Source organism: Vicugna pacos, chromosome 11, assembly GCF_048564905.1.
Source record: "Vicugna pacos chromosome 11, VicPac4, whole genome shotgun sequence".
Taxonomy (NCBI): domain Eukaryota; kingdom Metazoa; phylum Chordata; class Mammalia; order Artiodactyla; family Camelidae; genus Vicugna; species Vicugna pacos.
The window spans coordinates 19,873,000-19,896,132 of NC_132997.1; the positions used below are offsets into that span (position 1 = coordinate 19,873,000).

Here is a 23,133-nt window from a genome sequence, read left to right on the forward strand (position 1 = left end):
GCTTAGTTTGGATGAGTGGCCATCTCTAGAACAATCGTGTGTAGCCTGGGGCAGGCTCTTGCAAGACCTCCACTACTGTTGCAGCCCTGAGTGTTGGTGTAGTTCCCAGGGGAGGAGGTGTTACTGGGTGCCAGTCCGAAAGGTGTTCATTGCAGCTTGAGCAGTCTGAAATTTTTAGCAGTCAGAGAAGCCAGTAAAGGATTCATTTTATTTAATTAATTGTAATTAAATTTTTAATTGTGATAAAATACACATAACATAAAATTTGTCATTTTAACCATCTTAAAGTGAACGACTCAACGGCCCTTAAGCATAGTCACACAGATGTTCAACCATCCATCTCCAGAGCTGTAAAAGCAAGTTGCTATTTGACTCATTTGTGGTAAATGATAAAAGTTACTCAGCATGATTTTTGTATTGTTTATCAATTCTTCCACTTTATTTAGTTACACACCCTCTGCACCAGTTTGTGCATTTGGATATTTTCTATTACAAGTTATATGGTAGAATTTTGACTTTCAAGCTTCTTAGGAAATTACATAAAAGTAAAAGAACAGATCTTGAATCAACAGCTAATTTATCATTTTTGTCAATCTCTGAGGGAATTCCCAGGGAATATATAATGATGGACTAGACTAAGAACTTGCTGTGTTGCTTATGAATACAGAGAGAGCTAACTACTCATGGAAAACATCTGGAAGGCCATCTGTGCCCTGAAAGGTACAAAACTGGTAAAATTGGTATTTATCTGGCATGTATAATTTTCATGGCTTGATTAATTAGTAATAAAATACACACTGGTTCAGTGAATAATGTTGCTGTCACTTTCAACCTTAGTTGTACAATTACTTAATCTAATAATACATAGTGTTTTCCCATGAAGAGATAAAGCAAGGTAAGTGCAGTCCTTTTATCTGTATTCTAACTGGTATTCCAGGAGGCCATCAGCATGAGTTTTAATTCAAAGCATCTGTGTTACCTAAATATACTAGATACTGAAATACTATTTAGATGATTCTGTTAGATGTTTCATATTTATACACATTAAACAGCATTTTATATAATTAAATGTAAAAAAGTTAAGCAAAATTAATTTTTGAACAAATTTTGAATAAAACAGACATTACAGAATTGTACATTGACCCAGAGCTTTTATAATCTCCCTTAACTGATGCTCTGTACCCATTAAACCACCACACCCCATTTTCCCTCCTCTCCCAGCCCTAGCTCTTTACAGCCTCCATTCTACCTTCCGTCCCTATGACTCTGACTACTCTAGGGACTGCATACGCATGGACTCATAGAGTGTTTATCATTTTGTGACCGATTTATCCTGGAAGCCTTATGTCCTCAAGATTCATCCGTGTTGTAGCACGTTAGAATTTCCTTCCATTATGAGGTCAGATTGTACATATATACCACATTTTGTTTGTCTGTTCATCTTACTAATGGACGTTTGGGTAGCTTCTGCCTTTTGGCTATTGTGAATGTTGTGAACATGGGTGTACTAATATTTCTTTGAGATCCTGCTTTCAGTTATATTGGGCATATACCCAGAGGTGGAATTGCTAGATCATATGTAATTTTTAGTCTGTATATTGCTAGTTTTTTTTATTGTGATAGAATTGAAAATAGCATTATATTAGTTTCAGGTGTAAATCATCATGATTCAGTATCTGTATACATTGTGAGATGATCACAATAATAAGTGTATTTAACATTCACCACCATAGGTAGTTACACAATTTAATCTTTTGGTAATACTATTTTTAGTTTCTTGAGGAATTGATATGCTGTTTTCCATAGCATCTGCACCATTGTATATTCCTACCAACAGTACACAAAAGTTCGTTTTTTCACATATTTACCAAGACTTGTGTTAAAAATTTTTTTTTTAGATCCTAATAGGTGTAGGTGTTATCTCACATGATGGTTTTAATTTGCATTTCCCTAATAACTAAAGATGCTGAGTTTCTATTTTTTTTTTTTTTTGGCTATTTTTGTATCTTTTTTGGAGAAATATCTTTTAAAATCCTTCACCCATTTGTTTTAATTGAAGATTAGTTAATTTGCAATGTTGTGTTCTGGTGTACAGCATAGTGATTCAATTATACGTACATATAAATATATATTCTTTTTCATTATTTTTAGGTGTTTCAAGATACTGAATGCAGTTCCCTATGCTCTACAGTAGAAACTTGTTTATTTTATATATAGTTGTCTTTATCTATGAATCCCAAACTCCTAAATTATCCCTCTTCCCCTTTCCCTTTGGTAACTCTACACTGGTTTTCCATGTCTATGAGTCTCTTTCTTTGTTGTTTTAATTTTAAAGATCCCACATATAAGTGAAATCATATATTTATCTTTCTCTGCTTGACTTACTACACTTAGTATGATTACCTCTAGACGCATCCATGTTGCTGCAAATGCCAACATTTCATTCTCGTTCTATGGCTGAGTAGTATTCCATTGTATATACGTACCACACCTTCATCCATTCATCTTTTGATGGAAATTTGAGTTGCTTTCATGTCCTGGTTATTGTAAATAGTGCTACTGTGAACATTGGGGTGCCTGTGTCTTTTGGAGTTAGAGTTTTCTCTGGATGTATGCCCAGGAGTGGGATTGCTGGGTCGTATTCTTCATCCATTTTTTATTTACTTATTTTGTTGTTGTTGAGTTGTAGTAAAGACTTAAGCAGGATGTTCTCATTTGACCTATGGTTTGGAGAGGACTGAGCTTGAAACTTTTGCAGTAACCAGGGCAAGAGTAGAGGGGGACCAGAGCTGTCTGCAGCTGAGAGGATGCACACTGTGCATACAGGTGTTCTACACAAAGACCCACCTGGCTGTCCTCTTGATGTTGGGTGGCCTTGGACAAGGAAGACCTAGGCCATTCCCTTAAAGTCTGGGCTCTGCCAAGATCCTCGCCTTGTTAACTCCCATGAAAGGCTCAAAGTAGTCCCAGGCCCATGTGAAATCCAGGGTTTTGGTCCTTCCAAGTGACCCAGGCAGAGAATGGTTTATAGTCAGGGCTATTGGATGTCTGCTCTTCTGCAGCAGTTGCCGGGGGGTGAGGTAGGCTCTAGAAACCACAGAAAGTGACACCATGTTGGGACACATAAAAGCAGACTCTCCTATTGCTGTTTTTGATGAGCAGATAGTTTAAAGGGTTGTAGAGTCAGATTGCCTGGGGTCAAATTGTACTTGGTCTCTTAGTAGATGGGCAACTTACATAACCTTCTAGTGCCTCAGTTTCCTCCTCTTTCTAATGAGAAAAATTAGCATGCTTCCCCTATTAAGAATTAAGAGTAAATGAGTTAATAATGTATGTAAAGCATTAGAGCCATGCCTAGTTCATGGAAAATTATGGCAAGTATTGCCATTTTCACTGAGATCAGGGCCTACCCAGCTTCTGATCGAACTACTGCCCAGCTTCCCACAGCAGTCCCCACCCAGGTCAAGGTGCCTGTATCCTCCAACCGGGTCCTGTCTCCTGAGATTCTCATGCCCATCATAATCAGGCCTGATCCCAGGCTGCCAGCATAGGGCAGCATTGCAGCATGCTGTCCCTGCTCAGAGCAGCAGGTCCAGCCTGGGAAGTCTGGGTATGTGTCCCTGGTGCGATCCCTTCTGGCCATGCTGGGCATGGGTGTCTGGAGACTGTTGTCTCTGCCAGCACAGCTCCTGGCATCCTCCTTCAGGAGGGTCCCAACACTTTGGGGCTCCTGTAGCTCTTTCTCTGTCCTTTGTGCAGCCTGGAGGCACTAGAAAATGGTCTTGACTTGGTGCACAATCTCCTCATCTGTAAAATGGGAACAACTGTGCTGTGTTGCAGGGCTTGGCTTAGGGTTGTAGGGTGGGGGCAGGAGATATTTAAACAACTTCCACCATGGCCTTCTTTAGGAAGAGGGCTGGGCTGGGAGGTGATGTCATCTGGTGGGGTTTGGGGGGGTGTTAAGGGAGTGGGCAAATGCAGTGTGAGGGGTTGTGTTTCTGGACTTGTAACCTGCTGATGTAGAGTGTGGCCATGAGGATTTGCACCGGGGTCTCTGCTCCAAGCTGTGGCTGGCTGTGTGGTCCTGAAGACAGGGCTGATCTGGGCATGACCGCACCTCATTCTTGAAGAGGCTCAGTGCCTTTTCCTCTGTGTCCTGGAATGGCCCTCCCTTTCTCCTTCATCATCTTCTAACCCTGCTTGGGCTTCTCAGAAGTTCTTAACAGCCTTCTAGGTAGCTCAAGGCCTGACATCAACTTCCCCTGGCCCATGCCAGCCCCCAACAGCAGTCTTAGCCCCATCTGGGGCTACCCAAATTCCTGCCATCACACCTGAACCTCACACCAGAACAAGTGTCTGTCCCAACATGGCCCTTAGCAAGGGACTAGGGAAGTGGTCCAGCTTCCAGTAAAGAAGAGTCCCAGCTCAATGGTTCTAGTCCTGGAATCTCAGGGGCTTCAGGGGTCTAGCTCTTGGCTTCCTCCCCTACAATTCCTTGAGGGCCTTGAACACTGGCCAACCCTACTTTAACCATCTGTGGTCACACACCTCCAATAGACCATGGCAGATGCAGGTCCCGCACCCCCCTTAGAAGCTTAGGACCTGAAAAGCCCTGCAAAAGAGCCACAGACTGGCAAAAGAACACTCTGTGACTCCAGTGATCTGGAAATGCACATTAAAACAACTTTGAGATATAATTGTTCACTTACCAAAATGAAAAACTTTAGAAATTATTAACACCTAATGTTGGTGGAGATGCAGAGAAACAGTCATGATTTTCTCTTGGAAATGTAAATTGGTTCTAAAAACTGTTTTCAAAGACAATTTTGGATATATGTATTAAAATATTTAAATCATGTATTCCTCTCTAATCATTTATCATAAAAATAATTGCATAAGACCCAAAATGCACATATGACTACTTTTATAGTGGCATAAAAAAAGTCCATCAGCAAGTGACTGGTTAAATAATGACATGTGCATGGGAGAGAACTGTCATCAGGGGAAAAAAATTAAGATAACAGAAAATAAATTCACAGCCAGGGAAGGGCTCACATTAAAATGTTCATTTACTTACTAATTAATTCATTGGTTTAACTTTAACTAACATTTATTGAACATTGAGACATGTTAGGCATTGTTCTGGACACAGGAAATAAAATCATAAATGAGATATACCCTATCTTTCTTTTCATGAGTCTTACCACTCTATGGGGAGACAGATAATAAACAAATGAAAATAAAATAATTTCATGTATGATCCTTTTGTCAGCTTGTATGTAAAAATTATAAGTGAACAGAGAAAATGACAGGAAGAGAAACATCGTAAGATAAATAGTCGTTTCATGTTGGTGGTTAACAGTTAGCATTTCTGTTACTAATAGCTGAAAATTTTACTTCAGGAGCTGAGCAAGTCAGTGGTTGAACTGTCTCATTTGTCCTGTGTCCAGGGCTGAGAAAGCCAACCGCTGTCATCTGGCAGCACTGCCATCTGGGGTGAGGCTGTCAGTCTCTGCTTGGCTCCTCAAGGTCACATAGCAGCCTCTTCTGGATCTGCTGTCCACATTCCATGTTTGAAGGAAGAACGGGGAAGGCAGAAAGGAAAAGTCTTTCTCCTGGGGTCTTTACCTTTTTATCATCCAGGATCAGAGCTTCAGCCAATGTATTTGTTCAGAGAGGGCCACATGGCAGCTTTTAGCTGCAGGAGGGTGGGGGAGAACATGGAGGTGGTGTCAGAAGTGATCATTATTTTCTTCTCCATGTTTTGTGGCATTTTCTAAATCAGTCAAGGCATTAAAAAGAGGTTTTATGTAGAGGAAACCAAGAGCTTTCTACATTTTAAGAAATAGGGGAGGGGTGGTGTATTGCATTCTTTTAAGGCCTGGCAGGTTGACAGAATCTGGCAGACAGAAAAAAGTCACAGAGCCCTGGGTGACACTGATGTGCCTCTTTTATGGAGAGCAGTACATAGGCTTCAGTGGTGGCAGTAGAAAGTCTCAGCCGAGCAGTAGCCCAGCCTCTCTTAGGTTATGACCCTGAATCATCTTCAAGTGGAGCTAAACCTCCTGAGATTTGCCCCTTTCCTCATGAGACTAAGTCCTCTGTACAGGCGAGAAAATTCCCTTTGGCCAGCCTGAGAATAAAATATTTTCTTTACTGTCTGTATAGCATCGTTTCTCAGGTGGGCAGTAGACCAGCCTCTCAAAGATGATTTCCAGTAATCCCGATCAGGTGGAGCCAAATCTCACAAGGTTTGTCCCTCTTCTCTTGAGACTAAGTCCCCTGTACAGAGGAGAGTAATCCCTCTGGCACTCCTGAAGTTAAAACCTTTTCTTTACTGTCTGCATGGCGTCCCTCCTCAAGCAAAAAGCAGCCCAGCATCTCACAGGTGATCACCCCTAATCTTGATCAGGTGGAGCAAAATTGTGTGAGTTTTTCCACTTTTCTCTCAAGACTGAGTCTTCTGTTCAGAAGAGAGAAACCTTTTTGAGCCACTGAGAATAAGAGCTTTACTTCACTGTCTGTATGACTTCCTTTCTCAGGCCAGAATTAGCCTCTCAGATGATCACCGAGAATAACCTTTAGGTGGAGCCAAACCTCGTGAGATTTGCCCCTTGTTCTCCTGAGGCTGTGTCCCCTGATCAGGGGAGAGAATCCCTTCTGCCCTTTTGAGAATAATAGCATTTCTTTACATTCTGTATGGCTGGCCCTCTCAGGCGAGCAGTAGCCCAGTCTGTGACAGGTGATCCCCAATAATCCTAATCACGTGGAGCCAGATCTTGAGAGAGGCCCCAGTTTTCTCAAGAGAGTAAGTCTCCAGATCATGGGAGATAACTCCCTTTGGCACTCCTTAGGATGAAAGCTTTTCTTTACTGTCTGTATGTCTTACCTACTCGGGCAAGGAGTAGCCCAGCCTCTCTCAGGTTATCACCAAGAATCCTCTCCATGTGGGGCCAAGTCTCATGAGAGTTGCCACTTTTCACATGGATTCTTGCTGCTCCTATATGGGAAAGTCATGTCCCTTATTGGAAATGAGGCCTGTCCTTTATTTGAAGGGAGGAATGGACTCCATCTTCAGATGGTGCCCTGTTTCACTCCTGAGACCAAATCCTATCCTCTACGACTTTTGCACTCAGAGGAGTGTGAATCCAGCTTCCCTTGGCTCAGTAAACACATATTGTCTCACAGAAGCCTCAGCAATTTCATGAGATTTGCACCTTTTCTCACTATACTTAGTCCCCTGTTCAGGGGGGAGTAATCCCTCAGCTCTCCGGAGAATAAAAGCTTTCCTTTACTGTCTGTGCATCTTCCCTTCTCAGGCGAGCTGTAGTCCAGCCTCTCTCAGGTGGTCATCCTGAAACCTTTTAAGGTCTCATGAGATTTGCTCCTCTTCTTGCTGAATTCAGGCCTCTCCTCTGGTGTAAAATCATTCCCCTTATTGGAAATCAGGTCGGTTCTTTTTCTGAAGGGATGAAAGGGCTCCATCGCCAGATGGTGTTATTCATAGCTCCGGAGACAACACCTATCTTGAAAGGACGCATTTTCTTCTCACATGATCGTGAATGCAGTCTGACTCATCTCAGTGAGCACACATCCTCTCACGGAAGCCCCAGCTGTCTCAGGAGAGCTGCCCCTTTTCTCGAGAGCCTGAGTCCCCTATTCAAGCAAGAGGAATCCCTTTGTCTCTCCTGAGTTTTAAAGCTTTACTTTCCTGTCTGTGTGCCTTCATTTATTTCTCTGGCCAGCTGTAGCCCAGTTTCTCTCAGGTGATCACCCTGAATCCTCTTAGCTGAGTCAAATCTTGCAAGATTTGCACCTTTTCTCACAAGACTTAAGTCCCTAATTCAGGGGAGAAAAATTCCTATGGCATCCCTGAGAATAAAAGCTGTTCTTTACTGTCTGTGTGGCTTCCCTTCTCAGGCCAGCAGTCGCCCAGGCTGCCACAGGTGATCACCCCTTATCCTAATCAGGTGGTGTGAAATCACATGATTTGTCCCTCTTCTCACAAGTCTAATTCCTGTTCAGTGGAGAAGAGTCCTTTTAGCACTCCTGAGAAACAATCATATGGATCAATGGAACAGAATAGAGAGCCCAGAAATGAACCCACAAACTTTTGGTCAATTAATCTTTGACAAAGGAGGCAATGGAATAAAGATAGTCTCTTCAGCAAATGGTGTTGGGAAAACTGGGCAGCAGAATGTAAATCAATGAAGTTAGAACACTCCCTCACACTATACACAAAAAATAAACTCAAAATGGGTTAGAGACTTAAACATATGACAAGACAAAGTAAACCTCCTTGAAGAAAACACAGGCAAAACATTATTTCACATATATCTCAGCAATGTTCTCCTAGGGCAGTCTACCCAAACAATAGAAATAAAAGCAAAAATAAGCACATGGGATGTAATTAAACTTACAAGGTTTTGCACAGCAAAGGAAAACATAAGCAAAACAAAATGATAACCTTCGGAATGGGAGAAAATATTTGCAAAGGATAAAACTACAAGGACTTGATCTCCAGAATATATAAAAAGTTCATATGACTTAATAAGAAAAAAAAAACCCAATCCAAAAATGGGCAGAAGACCTAGACAAGCAATTCTCCAATGAAGACATATGAATGATCAAGAGGCACATGAAAAAATGATCAATATCACTAATTATCAGAGAAACGCAAATCAAAACTAGAATTAGATATGACCTCACACCAGTCAGGATGGCCGTCATTCAAAAGTCCGCAAATGATGAATGCTGGAGAATGTGTGAAGAAAAGAGTACCCTCCTACAATGTTGGTGGGAATGCAGTTTGGTGCAGCAACTGGAAAACAGTATGGGGATTCCTCAAAAGACTAGGAATAAACTTACCATATGACCCAGCAAACCCACTTCTGGGCATATATCCAGATGGAACCCTAATTCAAAAAGACACCTGCAACCCCATGTTCACAGCAGCACTATTTACAATAGCCAAGACATGGAAACAGCCTAAATGTCCACTTACAGATGACTGGACAAAGAAGATGTAGTATATTTATACAATGGAATACTATTCAGTCCTAAAAATGACAACATAATACCATTTGCTGTAATATGGGTTCCCTGGAGAATGTCATTCTAAGTGAAGTAAGCCACCAGATAGAGAAAGAAAAATATCATATGATATGTGGAATCTAAAAAAAAAAAAAAAAGAAGACGACGACAAGTAAACTTAAATACAAAAACAGATGCAGACTCACAGACATAGAACACAAACTTGTGGTTGCCTTGGGGGAAGGGTGTGGGAGGGATAGACTGGGAGTCTGAGATGCGTAGATACTGAGAGGTATATATAAAATAGATAAACAAGCTTATACTGTATAGTACAGGGAAATATATTCAAGATCTAGTAGCTCTTGGTGAAACAGAACATGAAAATGGATATATGTATATTAATTTATGACTGAAAAATTGTGCTGTATACCAGAAATTGACACAGCATTGTAAACTGACTATAACTCAATAGAAAGAAAAAAAATTCAAAAAGCCTCTTTTTTCCCCCCCTTTCAGGTTCTGTTAATTAAGCCAAGTGTGTAGTCTTAGGTGATGAGGGCTGTGTATACATTTCTAGGACATGATAATAGCTATAACTTGAATTTTTCTCCTAGGAATAGTTTTCTTCTCTCAGGGTCAGCATTTTGAAAAGATGTCTGATCAAGTCAGCTTTCTCTACAGTTTTGGAATGTCGAAAGAGGTCCATCCTGGCATTTCAGTGTTGAGTTCTTTCCAGCATTGGCAAGAGAAGAAGCCAGTCAGAGATCCATCAAGTGGCTGCCTCTCCAGGAGCCGTTCAGCTTTTGAGCTACAGTTTCTCATCATTAATTTGGTGTCCTAAATCAGCTATGATCTGAAAAACTTTCTGAGGGCCTAGTGATGGATCCAAAGTGTGCTGCTTCTGAGTCTAGCTCCCTAAGGAGTTCTTCTTGGGTCTGTTGGACTCTCTAATCTGTCCCTCTCCAGCAGGAACTGCTGGGGGGATTTGGAGCACTAGGTGATCAGCCTTACGGTGCCCACTGTCCAGCAGAATTGACATAATTGCTATGATGGGATCCCCTGCAGAAACACTACCCATCAAGAGGACAGACCCACAGACATTCCACTGGGTTCTCAGTTGCCAGAGAATGCCTTGTGGCCAGAAAAAGCAGATTCCTTTTCTTCAGAGATGAGCATACTCAGTCGCTCATGTTACCAGCAAAGAGTTTGTTCAGACCATATGTACATAATCTTCCCAGTTTAAGCCTAATATTGAAAAAGGACAGCCAACCCACTTCCTTCCAAATTTTCCCCTAGGTCCCTGCATAGGAAATGTACCAATACCCTCCCAGGACTCCAAGTCCCAACAAAAACAGCTCCAGTACAATTCAGGACATTATTTAAAGCAATGACATCCAGATATCAGGAGACTCACCAAAGCACCTAGAAAGACCAAGAAGCAGGTGGCATTAGAAAGACCTGTGCTGGTACCACGCTGCATTCTGGGGTAGGCTCCATCTGTCCCCTGGTGGTATTTCTAGACTATCTGAAGAATAATACTTTTCTCTCTGAATAAGAACACAGAATTCTAGAAAACACACCATCTGCAATCAAAGAGAGGAATCATTTCTCCTACAGTCATCTCCCCTGTACCCAGGACTGGGGAGACAGTGCTGACCTTCCCAAGGCCAGGATGAGCTGGCTAACACACCCTGTCTCTCTCCAGCTTCCTCTCACTGTCAACCCTGGCAGTTTCCTTCCTGGCCTTTTTGTCTTGATCTCTGAGTCTCTCTTTGTCTCTTTTGCTCCCTGTCAGTCTGTCTTTGTCACAGTGTCTCTCTGTTTCTCTCACTCCCCTTTCTCTCACTTGCTCTTCTTGCCTCATCTTTGCTGTGGTCGATGCTTGATGAACATGCCTCTGCCTCTCCCAGGTCCCCACAGGCAGGGCTGTTTCATAAAACACAATCACTGGCAAGTGCCTCTGTCAAAAATTCACTAAACCCAGATGACAGTAATTAAAATCCCATGCTGCCTGGGAAAGACTCATTGACTGGGAGTGGCCTCTTGGTGGATACAGGCCACAGCCACTTCTAGGTCAGGAGCCTCTTCTGTACTCCATCCCCATCTTTCAGTCACAGGTCGTTGTCTTCAACAGTGAGATGATGTGCTGGCTGCCTCACTATCAGAGACAAAGGGTAGTAGGTTTTTTTGTTCATTTGTTTGTTTGTTTAAGTCATTTCTGAGTGTTTTGTGTGGAAAATTTGGTGCATCAGGAAAAAATTTTAATAGAGAAAGACAATATCTTACAAAGCATTGTAAATTACAGTGATCCCTTGTTTTAACTATCTTCTATTATGATTTGAAGACTGCTAACGAGGCATGTTTGTACCAAAAAAAAAAAAAAGCACATAAAAATCCCGAGGACAAACAAAGTATTCTCAAAGAGCATATGCCTTTGCTGGAGCCAATCTGAGATTCACCTGCAATTACATATTCAAAATTGAAACAGTGCATAGCAGAATGTCATGAAATAAGCATTTCTCCTTCTTCCGTCAGCTTCCCTTCCTAGTGCAAAATTTATCACAGGACCCCGCCAAAACAAAAAGCCACCAAGCCTTTTAATGATTAGAATTTTCAAATATTTGAGTGTCTATGGTAACTGCTCAAAATGAATTTTTAAATGCTCATTGAACTGAGAGTAACCTTGCTTCTCTAAAAGACGGCCTGTTGCTGGAAAAGAGTACCACCAACAGGAAACACACACTGTTCAGAAGGCCCTCGAGGTGCAAAAATGTCAAAAGGTGGCAATGTCTTTCTAATTTTGAATAGATGTTAGTATGTCACAACTTGCTCTCCAGGGGGCGCTCTGAGAGTTAGTAATTGTCATTTCTGTCAATAAAGTATTGAAATGCTCAAAGGTAACCTGGAGCCTTTTGGATCTGATCCTACCCCTTATGTCTTTTAAGAAGTGCTATCTGAATATGCTCTCCAGGCAGCTGGTGGTCCAGGGACATCATGCGGTTTCCTCACCCACCATCTATGCGCAACCAGAGCCCAAAGGCAACATCACAGCTCTGGACACATCGAGGGGAGACTTGAGCCCCGCGGCCCCGACTTTGTGGCTCCTCTCAGGCGGCCGCCCGGTCCAGAGCCCGCGAGCCTCGGGGCAAGTGGCCGAGTCCGGGTCCCGCAGCCCCAGGCCAGGTCCCTCCCCGCCCCCACCGCCACTGCAGGCGCCCGAGGGGACGGCCCCGCTGCCCTGTGGGCCCGGGGCGCGCGCAGGAGGGACGCCCTCCACGCAACGCCTGCCTTCGTGGCCCGAGCCCAACGGCCTTACGCTGCCGACAGCGGAGCGGCTGCGACTGGTAGCGGCGGCCCCGGAGCCGAGGACCCGGGTAGGATCGCGGCCTGGCAGCTGGAGACCCGGGGCCCTTGCTGGCGCGCAGGCGGGCGGGGAGGAGCGACAGGCAGGGCTGCACTTACCAGCCTCTGTGCTTCTCCCCGGCCGCCGGGAGGGTCACATAGTCAGTGACCCACTCAGTCTTCAACTTCCTTGTCACGACCCAGGGCCTCCCAGGAACCCACCCAGTTCAGGGCTGAATCCCCTTCCCCGCAGCCCTCACACCTGCCTCTGCTCAGGCCTGCACACTGGCTCCTGGGGGGGTGGGATGGGGGGCTGGGGCGGCTCCCAGTCTCAGGACTGACTCAGGGATAGCCATGTTTATTTTTCATTTACTGAAAGTATTTCACTTGGGATCAAATGTAAAAGAAATACGTGGTAAGATTTCTTGTCCAAAACATAATTTAATGACTACAGAATCTGCCTTTGTAAGATTGGATTATTGGATGTGAACTATTTTTACTAATAATCACCCTGATGTCTTATGTACCTCTAGACTGAAAGTGTGGGTGTCCAATAGGCCTAATTTTTGATGACAGATTTTTTTTTTTTGGCAGATCTCAATTTTTGATCCAGCGATTTGGACATACTGCTTCACCAAGTTCCCACCCTCCACCTCTGCCCACCTCATTAGAGAACAGAGGAGGATCTTCTCTGAGCTGCTTCCAAGGAATAGGCAGATGAAGGCCCCACTGTGATTCCAGCTGCCTGCCTGGGAAATGAAAGCATCTTTGCCTCTAGAAAATCCTGGTTAGAATCTGCATGTCTAATTCCCCTGGGAATGAAGAAACACCAAGCAGAGGGCCTCTATGGTGGGTAAACGAAACCCAACTCATCTGAAAATCACTCCATCTCCTCCCCTTCTTCTTGGTGTTTAGTGTAGGCAAACAGCCCAGGTCATCACCACATGGCTTTCATTTTTTGTTTTTTTTGTTTTTTTTTTACTTAAGAAGAGAAAAATGGTCTAAATGAGGACAGAAATTCTCCATATAAATGGTTGACTTCCTAAGGTCTCTGGTAGCTGAAAGTGGCCAGATCAACTTCAGGCAGATTAGAAGTGAGCAATAGTTTTGTGTGGACTGTGTGGGTTTGAGGGAGGCTGTTTAGATAGAGTAGATGCAGCTGAGTTGGCCCTTTGACCCTTCCTCTTTCCTCCTTCCTGCCTCAGAGGTGAACGCATGGTGGCAGATCAAGTCCCGTGCTCCAGCAGCCATTTTGGAACAAGAGACTGCCTTGAGGATGGACACCAGCTAAAAATACTGAAAGGGGCAGAAAGATGGATAATGGCTGACTACCGTGGTGTGCTGTTAACATTATGAACTCTCTACACTTGTAATTATTTTCCATGAGAGAGGAAAAACCTTACCACTCTACGCCTGTGGTATTCTGGGTTTCTGCTCTATTAGGGAAATATCAGCATCCAATGAGAGTGGTCCCCTCCTGCCAAGTCAGACAACCTTAGCTGCCCTGACTCTGTGGACACCCCATCCCCTATCATTCTCTCTACTTAAGAGCTACACATCTCAACCTTCTACAGGATCTAAGGTAGAAAAGGGATGTTTGAGGATCTGTACTGAATGTGTTTTCTGGGGGCAAATTTGGTTTTACATAGAGACTCTGTAATGATGATTCTTAGTAACATCCTACAAACCAACACTCAGCCTGTGCTCCTAAGCATCAGTGCAGAGCCTCAGCCCAAGCAGGCCTTCCCCTGGGCCCTTGGATCTCTGCTTCATCTGCTCCCAATTTAAACAGGGGCTTCTGTTTTTCCCCTCCTGGGAAAGCTTGGAATTTCCTTTTTGTGAGGACATATGTTCTCTGCACCGGGGGCTCCAACTCTGGGTAGAGAGAAGGGAGGTCACTGACCATCATCTCACTCACTAACTCAAAACATGGGACCCCCTTGACCTTACATTGATGGACATATTGGCCCCCCTTCCTCCCCATTTGTGGTTTAGGGCAAAAGGCAGAGTCCCTTCCCCTGCAGAAGCTGAATGACAGGATGTTAGCCACAGGATGTCTGGACCAGGGATGAGGCAGGGAGTCACTGCTGGGGGAGCCTGAGGGGTGGAAGGGCCTGTGCTCATCTCTGAAGCTCTTGACCTGAAGCTCTGACCTTCCTGCAGTTTCCTTGAGCACCTGATATGTTTTGTCACAACTCTTTCTGCTCATATGATCTCAAGTGGGAGCCGCTGCTGCAGCTAGGGAATTCTGCTGGAGGGAACACATCCAAGGCCTTGCCTTTAATTTCGTGACATGGCATATTTTTAATATTTAAAATTTATATTTAAAGCAAAATAAACCCCATGATAATCAGTCTCCTCATACATTACTCAGACAGACACAAGAGACTACTATAACATGATATCACCAATAAGAATACCCAGGGGTTGTAAATTCACAGACACATCAGGCACAGCGGGTGCCCCAGCACTGAAGGGGAGGGGAGGCAGCAGAGCCTGACTGGTACATACTGTACTTTCCTTTGATGAGAATGTTCTGGAATAGACGTTAAAAGGGGTTATTGTAACATTGTCAATGTACTTAATGCCAAGTACATTTACAATTTAATCAAAAAATTTAACTTTAAAGTCACTATGTCATAGAATAAATAATTTAGTGTATGTAATATAACAAATTTATTTTTTTTTTAAAGAAGGAATTACAGAGAAGGGGAAGGACATCTCCAGTGCAGCTGCTGGCACCCGGGGCAGCTCAGCCCGTGGCCCTGAAGGCACTGTGCATGCTGGTGTTCCTTGCTGATCCGGTAGCAGCTCTAGGTGTATCCGGGGAGGACCTGGCTCTAGCACCTGAGTAACTAGAAGAACTAGGTGTGTTCTGGTCTCTGATCTAGAACTGGATAACCCTGTGGGGTCACAGCTGGGCCAAAGCACTGTGGTGCCCCAGGGCCAGTGGGGGAGCTCTGGCTGAGGTTGGCTGAGGCTCTGGATGTGAGGCAGGGCAGGCGGCTGGCTGAGGTGGTAGAGGAAGTGCTAGAGCAGCTGTTCCTGATGTTTCAGGATCTGAGATGGAGGACAGCTGATGCCTGAACCTCCTGTGGAATTGGCGCCTGTGCGGGTGCTTTTCCTGGCTTTGAACTTAAATGAGAGCTGGGGCGGGAGCAGGCTCTGGCTCTGGTTTTGGAGTTGGTATATCCCTTCATCTGGCCCTTGAACTTGAGCAAGGGCTGTGGCTTGAGCTTGCTCTGGCTCTGGAGCTGTCCTGGGCAGGAGAGGTGCAGCAGGCTTTAGGTCTCCAGGTGCTTCCAGAGCTTGCTCTGAGCTGCCGCTGTAGCTCCAAGAAGGGAAACTCTCATCAATATGACTGCTTTTCCACATGTCTCCCCAAAATAGGAAAGGCCTCACTGCCAGTCAGTGAAGCCTCAGTCCAAGATCCCATGCCCAAGAAGCATTCTCAGATGCAGTCCAGGGCAAATGATATGAGGCTCCCCATTGCTCCTGGTCCAGTTCCAGCCTCAGAAGGCTCTCCTCTGTGTGGTCCAGTGCTTTCCCCTCCTGACTCAGCCCATCACCGACCCTGCATCCTCCCCATCATCACCCTCTGCCTCTGGGAGCCCCAGCTCTGCCAGAAGATGGGCCTGGTGCTCCAGGTCTGAGCCAGGCATGCTCAGCTCTGCATAAGCCAGTACCATCTTCAGGCAGGGAAATTCTGGGGGCTGGTGGAAATCCTCTGGGTACGGGCGCAGCCAGGTGCCCAGGACGGAGGACATGGCCCTGGGGGTAGTAGTGGGGAAGCAGAGTGACAGACCTGGCCTTGCCTTCCATGCTGTGCTTTCATGGCAGCCCTGCAGGGACATGGGCCACTCTGCCCTTGGCTTCTGCCCATCCAGAGGCCAGTTTTGCTCCATGTCCCATCTCACCTGGCAGTCTGTGCAGAGGAGGGCCTGGACTCAGAGGAGGGGCTGCTACAAGCCTTCTGAAGGGAAATCCCTTTGCAGTTTGACCACTTCTCCCCTTTTCAGGGATATCTGACACACTGCTCTGTCCCCCCAGCCCCCCCCACTGGGTGGCACCTCTGTGAGGACAGGCAGGCTGTCTGCTCTCGGCACTGCCATTTTGGGGATACAGGAGCTGCTCTATGAGTGTCTGACCCAGGAGGAAATAGACAGGCTGTGTCTGCCACCCAGGCTGCCCACGGGCCTCCTCACACCTCAGATTTTAGCTCCTGTCCCTGCCTTTTGCCTAATCCTCCAGGGACCCTGCCTGGGTCTCCTCCTGTCCCTGCCACTCACCTCCCACAGGGTGGACTCAGCTGTCCCCTGAGGCTCACTGGGTCCCCTGAGCACCAGCTGAGTCCCCACCATTAAGGCTTCACCAGAGTGTGGGCAGGATGCTCTCCACCCATTATGTTCTGGGTCCCACGAAGCAGGTGGGGACAGGTCTGGGATGAAGAGGGGATGGCTGTGGGTTCACTTAGGGGCTGACTCTGACCTCTGACCTCCTAGATGCTTCTCACAGCACCACAGCCACAACAACAGCTCTCTGGGTCTCCAGAGACCTTTCCCCTTTGCCACAAGAAGCCCTAAAACTTCTACTCTCAAGCCAAAATCATAGGATGTGTGGGATTCAGGGTTTGCCCCCCCAACTTATCAACACAGTCCACAGCTCCACACTTATTTAGGCAAGGGAGACCCTCTCTTCAATCAAAGAAACTCCCCATTTCAGCTCATACATGGGTCCATCCTCATCAGTGTAAGGGAGGATGTAAGGGAGGATGTAAGGGAGGATGTAAGCCAGGACTGTGTCACATGGGCTGTCCTGAGAACACGACCTGGATGTGATGTCTAGTGTGACAGTGTGATTCCTGGGAGTATGGAAGCCCTGGAGGGCAGGGCTGTTGTCTGCTCAGTGCATTAAATGGTTGTTATTCCTATAAATGTGCCTGTCCCTGGTGGACTTCCTGTATACTTGAGGAATGAATGAGCCCAACCAACCCCACCACACAGAGCTGAGTGGGCCTAGGACCCCACTTCTCCCACCCAGGGATCCCTGCTCTCACTGACCTAGGACAGGGGCAGCTAATGGAATCACAAATTACACTTGAAATAGGAAAACAAGGGCAGGAGGAGATGACCAGTTAGCACAACCACAGCCCCTCCTGCTGACCTTTCCATGGGCCAGGGCCCCAGAAAGCACTTTCCATGAAGGGCCCTCTCTGTTCTTAGTATCATCCTAGGGCCCGATGCTCTCTCACCCGAGGGTGCAGAGCAGCAAACGAGGTTCACATTGGTGGAGTGACATTCCCACATCTCACCACTAGTATGTGGCTGCATCACCGATGTCCCATGAGGGCAGAGTGCTCACCTTTGGAATAGAAGGTTCAGCACCTTGTAGGCAGTGGCCAAAGTTCTGTAGGTGCCCAGGAGTGTATGTAGGTAGGAGGGGTTGCTTCCCAGGACAGCAGGCACCAGATTTGCCACAAGCATCTCCAGTCTGTCTGGATGCTCCACACCATGCAGTCCTCATTCCTGCTCCCTGTTGACACATCTTCCCCCTGGGGTGGAACAGAGGAGAGACATGAATCAGACGCAACACCGTAGACCACCAGGGGATTTAGGGCTGGAACTCAGATTCAATCTACAAGCCTCAGGGACTTGTGACAAGAGATGGGACAAGAGAGTTCTCGGCAGAATAAAGGTTCTCAGTATCAGCAGGAAAAGTGTCAGTGGGTGATGACTAAGTGCACCAGTTTCTCAGATCATTGTGTCAGCCCAGTATTGACAGCACCTCCCTCTATTAACTACATCATCCCCTTGACTGCTATCAAAGCATCTCATTTTAGAGATGAGAACCCAGAGGCTGATCCCGGACTGTGTGGGATCAGGATTTTCGGGCCAACATGGACACATGGGGATGGAAGGAAAACATGAAAATCTGTACAAAAATACAGAAACACCCTTGACATAACATGAACTGAAATTCTATCAAAGACTCAGAGATTCTGTCTCATATGTGGACATTGACTTTGCATCTGGCCAGGGCAGAGCCTGGACTGTGAGGGTGGGTGGGAGAGATAAGGAATCAAATTCCTTTGCCAGCAGGTCTCAAGAGGGAGACCAGGAGAGGTGGAGGGCAGTTCTTGGACCCAGGGCTTCCAGGGTGTAGAGTCTCCTTACTTGCACTCACCCTGAGCCCGTCCTGGGTTCTGTTGGTGTCTTGGGACTGCTGCCACTCTTACAAGGAGATGGAGCAGGGGACTCCATGAACAAGGTCCTGTGTGATCTCCTGTGTGGAGTCCTGCAAACACAGTCCCCAGCAGCCAGGTAGAAACGTCAGAGCCCTTTCTGAATGTCTCGGCTGGTTCTCAGATCCACAGGACATCTCCACCCCAGACTCACACATACCACTCTGCGCAGATCTACATTAGTGACAAAAAAGCTGACAACCTGAAGCCCTTGGATTCCCACTGGCCCATGTAAGATGTCCCTCAGGAGTCCTCTTTCTCCCCAGCCAGACCTGACCTTGGGTGTGGCCATGATAGGACCACCAGGTTACCACATGTTCAATGACTGGTTCCTGCCCAGAGGGGACACCTCCCCTCAAGTCCCTCTTCCCCCACACGGAGACGAGGTGAAGTGGGCCTGCCCAGGGAGGGCTCCCAGAGGAGGCTGGGCCCAGATTGGCCTGCTCCAGGCCACATTTTTTACCTTAGGTGACCTCCTGGTTAAAGTCCAGAGTTGGCCTGGTTGCTGGCAGAACCCAAACCTAAACCTTGAGACACCTCTCATGCCAGGTTTTCCTGAAGGTGAAGCCCAGGAGTTCAGGACGCAGAAGGAGAACATATTTCTCTGTGAACTGTCTCCAGCCAAGTGAGCTGGCTCAGGCGCCATCACTAGAATGTGGGTGTCTGGTTACTGGGTTCCAATTCTGTTGGGGTCTGTTATCAAGGAAGTGATGTCACTTCCTGGGGTCCACTTCCTGGAACCCCCTCCTCAGACAACACCTCCACACACAGCCCTGTGGGCTGCTGCCTGCTCACGCCCTTCTCCACGTAGACCCATCTCTTCCAATTACAGCAGCCATGCCCTCTCCACGGCTCCTGGGGGGGCTCTGCATGCAGCTGTGAGGGGACGCCCTGTCTTCCAGACACAGTTCCTCCTTCTTACCTGTTCTCCATCCTGGATAAGTCCTGGTGTCTGTCCAGGCCTGTGTGTCTCCCCACCCGCACAGTGGGTGTGATTCTACACGGTACTTCTAGGGACGTCCTCAAGCACTTGTCAAATAAGACCTGAGAAGTGTAGGAGTGGTCTCACATTTAGATGATGACTCCAGTACCATTTCTTCCTCTTATTTCCTCCTCTGTGTCTGTTTTTCTCTTGATCCCACCCCATGGACCATATTTAATGTCAATCCTCGTGTCTGTGTGTCTGTGTGTCTTTGTGTCTCTGTGTGTGCGTGTTTTCAGGCTTATAACCCAGTGTTCACTCTCTGTGTGGCCAGCAGAAAACTGCCCACACATGGGAGGGTTGGGCAAGAGCATCCTGAGGCCTGAGGGTTTCTAATTTCCAAAGAAAAGGTGATGAAAGGGGTTGAGGTTTTGGATAGCAGGTCAGAGCACCATGACTCAGGCCATACAGGTAGCAGGGGCTGGAGATGGGATCACAGACTCATAGACAGTCTGGCTCAACTGCCCACACTCAGTACCACAGTGCTGGGGGCAGGAGACTGTCCCTTCATGAGGCACCCAGAATGGCAGGCTGGGCTTTGCTGGCTGGATGCACAGTGGCTCAGGGACAGACAGACAGGTGATGGGTGCCATCACCAGACAGGCTTGTCAATCTCATTTGCTGCTTCCTTTATGTTCATGTCCTTAAGTCACTCTCCCCAAGCGTCAAGCTGGCTGTCAGGTTTTATCCAAACCCAGTATTAACAGAGTCCAGGTCAACAGGTACAGAGTCTTTCTTTGTCACCAGCAGTACTGCATCTTGCTTGAAACCCCCGGGAAGCAGTTTCTCCCAGTGACTTCATTATAAAATGGAATCACTTTTACCTTTGTTTAGATTCCTCATCTTAATTATATCATATAATATTTCTCTTTGTCTGACTTACTTCATGTAGTATAATAATCTCTAGACTTCCCAGACATACAGCTCAATATTCACATCAGCTCTGTTTACGACAGCCAAGAGGTGGAAGCGCAGTCAGTGTCTATCTGCAGTGAGTGGGTAACGAAGACGTGGTATATGCGCACCTTGGAATACTAGGTAGTCACTACAGGGGGTGAAAGAATGTTGTTTCCAACTAAATGGAATGGACACAGAGATTAGCATACTAAGTGAAGTAAGTCAGACAGAGAAACATAAATCTATAACTTATACGTGGAATCTAAAAAAAAAAATACAAGTAACCTTATTGACAAAACAGAATCAGACTCACAGACATAGATAACAATCTGTGGTTACCGGGGGGAAAGTGGTGTTGGGGAGGGAGCAATCAGGAGTGTGGCATTACAGATACATAGTAGTATAGACAAAATTGATAAAAAAAAAAAAAGGACCTGCTGCAGAGCACAGGAAACTATATCCAGTAACTTGTAATAACCTATAATGGAGAAGAATGTGAGAAAGAACATATGTACATGTATAACTGAATCAATATGTTGTACACCACGAACTAATACAACACTGTAAATCAAATATGCGTCAATGTAAAAATAAAGTGTATCAGAATTGATCTAATCTCATAAGTGTCCAAGGTTATGTGCCTTTTGGAACTCTCTTCCCACCCTTCCCCCATCCATGCAGTAGCTTCATCTCCCCACCTGCTCAAACCAGACCCTGGGGCCCTGTCTGCTCCCTCTTTATTCCTCATCCCCACATGCAGCCAGCTCCTCCCCTGTCCATGGGTCCCAACGCCAAGTGCATTCATCACCCCTCTGTATCTCCCTCCTCTCCCTGTCCAGGCAACCACTGACACTGTCCTGGATTCATGCTCTTTGCTTCCCTTTCTCAGTCCCTCTGACCCAAGGGAGGGATGGTTAAAAGAAAAATCTGTTACTGTCACACAGGAAATCTCAAAGAGGCACTTTGGGGAAAAGCCACGATCCTCAGCCAGACGTGAAGGCCCTCCTCCTGCCAGCAGCCCACCTGGCCTTGCTGCCTTCAGTCCAGCCACTCTGGCCTCTGTCTGTTCTTCCAAGGACCACCTCCTTCCCTGCCTTCAAAAGCCCTAGGCTGGGAACCCATTGAGCTCTTTACCTGGGTGACTCCTTCAGGTTTACCTCAAATGCTGGAGGTTGCTCTGTCCTGGGCCCTCGGTTCCTCCCCCAGGGCTCTTTCCATAGTCCAGGGAGATGTCAGTCTGGTTTTATGGGTCCCAGGACTTGCCTGGGAAGTGGCAGGAAGCTGGGGCTCTAGAAAACCTCAGGTCCCCAGTCCCATGACTCATCCTGCAACTGCCTAGCAGGTAGCCCAGTGGGCTCTACAGACCTGGGTGACCCCAGGATAAAAGGCCCTGCACTGCTCAGGAGCCCTGGCCCCTGCTGGTTTTCCACATGTAATTTAGAGAAGGAGAAAGCAAGCCACAAGTGTAGTGACATGAACAGTATGGTACCAGCATAAAAACAGGCACTTAGACTAATGGAATAGACTACAGAGCCCAGAAGTAAATCCACACGTGTGTGGTCAAGAAATTTACAGCAATGTAGCCTCAAATGCGGAGTCGGGGAAAGGACAATCTGTGCAATAAACAGCGTGGGGACCACTGGGCGGTCACAGGCAGGAGACGCCAACTGGGCTTCTCTCTCACGTCATCCACAGAACGGGAGTCAGAATGGATTAAAGCCTTGAATAGAAGGCCTGAAACCATGTAACAGCAAGAAAGACTAGGTAGTGAGCTCCTTAACATCAGATTTGGTTTTTAATTGTTGGCTCTGACTACAAAAAGTAGAAGAAATAAAAGTAAAAATTAACAACTGAGGCTACATCTAATTGAAAAGCTTCTGCACAGCCAAGGAAACCATGCACACACTGAAAAGCTGAGGTATGAAATGGGAGAAAATATCTGCAGTTCAGATCTGATTAGGGGTAATATCCAAAATATATACAAACTGACACAACTCAATAGCACACAAAGTCTCATTGAAAAATGGGTACAAATACTAAGTAGCCATTTTTCCAAAGATGACATACAGATAGTCCACAGGCACATGTAAGATGCTCAACATCATTAATCATCTGAGAAATGAACATCAAAACCTCAATAAGATCTCATCTCACACTTGCCAAAAAGGCCGTCACCAAAAAGTTCGCAAGTAACAGATGTTCACGAGGAAGTGGAGAAAAGGGAAACCTTGTACACCATTGGTGGGAATGTAAATTTTGCAGCCATTTTGGAAAAAACATGGAGCTTCCTCAAAGCCTAAATATAAAACTCATATGATCCAGAAATTCCACACCTGGATATATATTTGAAGAAAAGAAATACTCCAATTCAAAAAGATACTTGCACCTCAATATATATAACAGAATTATTTACAATAGCCAAAAAATGGAAGCAATGTAAGTGTCCAACAATAGATGAATGAATGAATGAATACATAAGTAATATATAATTAATTTTATTTGCATTTATACATATAGGATGGACTACTACTCAGTCATAAAAATGAATGACATTTTTCCCATTTGAAATGACATGGAATTATCTGGAGGATATTGTGCTTAGAGGAATAGGTCAGACAGAGAAGACAAATACTGGATG

At 45.8% G+C, this 23,133-nt stretch overlaps 1 long non-coding RNA gene and 1 pseudogene across 2 annotated transcripts in view; one reads left to right on the plus strand and one right to left on the minus strand.

Moving 5' to 3' along the window:
• LOC140699185 (uncharacterized) overlaps nt 1–15,041 on the plus strand; it is a 46,055-nt gene extending 31,014 nt beyond the window's left edge. Inside the window, exons 1-3 of one of the 2 annotated variants that reach the window (XR_012077191.1) lie at nt 12,313–12,407; nt 12,970–13,224; nt 13,581–15,041. This is a non-coding gene — a long non-coding RNA (uncharacterized lncRNA). Of the gene's footprint in view, nt 1–12,312; nt 12,408–12,969; nt 13,225–13,580 lie in introns of those variants that run through there. The other variant, XR_012077192.1, reaches the window with a different exon arrangement.
• The window catches only part of LOC102530620 (wings apart-like protein homolog), a 335,358-nt pseudogene that overhangs the window by 217,810 nt on the left and 94,415 nt on the right, over nt 1–23,133 (minus strand).